Source organism: Durio zibethinus, chromosome 6, assembly GCF_047325235.1.
Source record: "Durio zibethinus cultivar Kanyao isolate XHJ-2024 chromosome 6, ASM4732523v1, whole genome shotgun sequence".
NCBI classification, from domain to species: Eukaryota; Viridiplantae; Streptophyta; class Magnoliopsida; order Malvales; family Malvaceae; genus Durio; species Durio zibethinus.
In genome coordinates, this window is record NC_143167.1 from 24122526 (window position 1) to 24125677 (window position 3152).

At 37.3% G+C, this 3152-nt stretch overlaps 1 pseudogene; it reads left to right on the top strand.

Moving 5' to 3' along the window:
* The first annotated feature begins 799 nt into the window (after positions 1-799).
* On the top strand, positions 800-1807 carry LOC111284375 (subtilisin-like protease SBT1.6 pseudogene; annotated as a pseudogene).
* The last annotated feature ends 1345 nt before the right edge of the window (positions 1808-3152 follow it).

Consider the following 3152-nt stretch of genomic DNA (forward strand, 5'->3'; position numbering starts at 1 on the left):
TCCGAGTTTCTCTAACAATAACCTTGGACCAATACCAATTCACCGGAAAGGCCAATGTGAAAATGGCTTCAAATTCAATCATACCAACTGTAACCGTAAAATCATAGGTGCCCTTTTCTTCTCGGGTGGATGTGATGCTTGGTTTGGCCAACCAGATAAACCCGTTAATGAATTTCGGTCCCCTAGAGACTGATGGGCATGACACGCATGTTGCATCCATTGTTGCGGGATCTTCTGTACCAGGATCCGGTTTTTTTGGTTCTGCGGTTGGGTTGGCCCGTGGAATGACCCCGACAACAAGAATTGCAGTTTACAAGGTTTGTTGGGCTTCATATTTTTTTTCATCCAATGTTGTAAGGCTTTTAAAAATGCATTACGGGATGGTGTTGACATTATATCAATTTCACTTGGCTCATCCCTTTTGCCGTTCTATCTTAATTTATTGTCCATTGTGTCCTTTCGGGCATTTTCTCACGGTATTTTCGTAGCTGCTACAGCCAGAAACGGGGGCCCGACATCGGCAAGTGTGGCTAACGACCCCTCTTGGATCACTACTGTGGGCGCTGGGATGATTGACCGTGATTTCCCTGCAATCATACATCTGGAGAACAAGGGATCGTTTCTCGGTGCATCCATCACCTTGATGTGAAATGATAAATTGGTCCGGAAGTATTACCCGCTCCACTTTATTGGTAAATTCAATTCTTCCTCCAAATTCAAATTTTCACGCCAATTAATTGAGGGTACAGTTGTGTTTTGCCAGACAAAAAGACGTGTAACAAGATTTTCACTTGGGGCTATGCTTAAGAGATCTGGGGCAATAGCCATGATAATTTCCCATGGCATTGTTGACCCGAATGGGATAGTTTCAGAACCCTATGTTATCCCAACTATTAGTATTAGCGTTTTAGAAGCCAAGAGAATTGAGGACTATATCATATCTAATGAAAACGCAAGGGCTAAAATATCGTCAAAAGGAACAATACCTATGCATGCAAAGCCAGCTCCAATTGTTTCCTCTTTTTCTTCAAGAGGACCTAATTCTCTTTTACCTGGAATTCTAAAACCTGATAATATAGCTCCTGGGTTGAATATTTTAGGAGCATGGACGGAGGCGATTGGGCCATCGGGCATATCATTGGATTATAGAAGGTCAAGATTTAACGACATGTCCCGAACGTCCAAGACCTGTACACACGTGTCAGGTGCTGCAGCCTTGATCAAATCAAAACACACGGATTGGGGTCCAAATGAGATAAAATCAGCCTTAATGACTACATCAATTGTCCATAAACGTTATTACAACAGAAATAAACCATTTTCAGGTTCATCTTCAATTTCGGATGAGTTAACAGGCAATGCCGCTATCCCATTTGACATTGGATCAGGGCATATTCTACCTATTAAAGCAATGGACCCCGGATTGGTCTTTGATTTGGAACACCAAGATTACGTTAATTTCTTATGTAAATTAAACTACACAAAGAAACAATTACAGATTATTACGGGAATGAAATCCCATTGCTCGAATGATGGTACGTGGCAATTGAATTATCCAGCTATAGCTGTGGAGGCAGAAAGGGTTTGGCATGAGCCAGTAATAAGAGCTTGGAAGTTGAAAAATGTAAATAAAGCGTCCACAGAGCACAAGGCTAAGATTATTGGTCCTAAAGGGTACCATAAAGTTGATGTAAAGCCCACGAGGCTGAAATTTTCTGGTATCTCCCAGAGCTTGAGTTTTAGAATATTTATAGAGAAAGAAGATAGTGTTCAGGTGAAGAAGTTATGGGCTGGGGCTGTAATTTAAAGGGAGAAACGGGGGAAGGATAAAGTACAGTGTCCTATAGTGATTTTTGCCGAAGAGTACTCACATGGATGCAGAAATTGAAGTAATTCACTACGGAGATGGACTTGTTACTTTGGGCTGCAATAATTGTAAATTTTTTATCACAGCACTAGCTCTCAGAAGTTGGACCACTCTGTCTTCAGCAAGGCCTTAGTGGGTATAACGTGCTTGGATTGATTAGCTCAGAATTTCTATATTGAAATTATCTTTGAGTGTTTAGCTTATCATAAAGAATACCCGTCTTTTTTAAGGTTTTATTTTATTTTTCATGGGCCATTCTTAGTGTTCAAAGGCATATAATGAAAAAAGAAAACTCAAATTTCATCTATAATGTGGTCACACTCAACATAATATTAAAATTAACATTTGAAAGTTATAGATTTAAAAGAATTTATGTATGTAATATATTTGTTTTTCAACCAGATAAGCATAAAGATGTCAAGTTCTCACATATAAATTAAAACTTTTAAAAAAATATTAATGCGATTCTGCAGTTGCATATTTTATTCCCCAGTAAGCGGGGCCTAGAACGACCTTCGAAAAAAAAAAAGTATTCTTCAAGTGGAGATGACTTTTGAGGCAAATTGACTTTTCAAACAAGATCAAAATATTCTCACCCCTGATATATCCAACAAAACTTTGTAAAAGCATGATTGTGGTTGAAGACTTGGAGTAAGGTGCTGGAAAAGTAAGTCTAAGGCTAATTGTACTAAAAAAGTAAAGTGTTGGAAAAAAGGTAAAGGTAAAAATGCATAAAGATAGATACACATAATTGAAAATTTTGATTGATTGTGTCTCTTGAAACGTCTTTTGCATCTTCAAAAATTTATAGCATTAAGAATGAAGAAAAATCCTAGATGATTTCTAAGTGCAAACCTCCAAGTGTTGCACCATTCTTCCTGTTTTCATAATCATGGATCATGGATAGAGACCTTTTTTGGCAACTACCTTCCCTCTTCATGTAACAGATGCATTGTCTTAATGGCAACTGCTTCAGATTTTTCTCTTCAACGATGCTGAATTTCAGTTAGCACTAACATTAGACGTGTAACTGCCTTGGAATTTCTCTGTTACATTGAGTTGCGGTATGTCTCTCAACTTTCATGGTAGACCTTATTTTAAGCATTCTGTGGGCTCAAGCCCAAATTTCTCAGGCCTATATCATTTGTTTTGTAAAAAATGATTTGGAAAATCATTTTTATATTTTTAAATATTTATTTGATAAAAAATTAATTGATCAATAAAAAATAATTTATTGGTTAAAAAAAAGGGTAATTTTTCTGAAAATTATCTTCTCTTTTTCAAA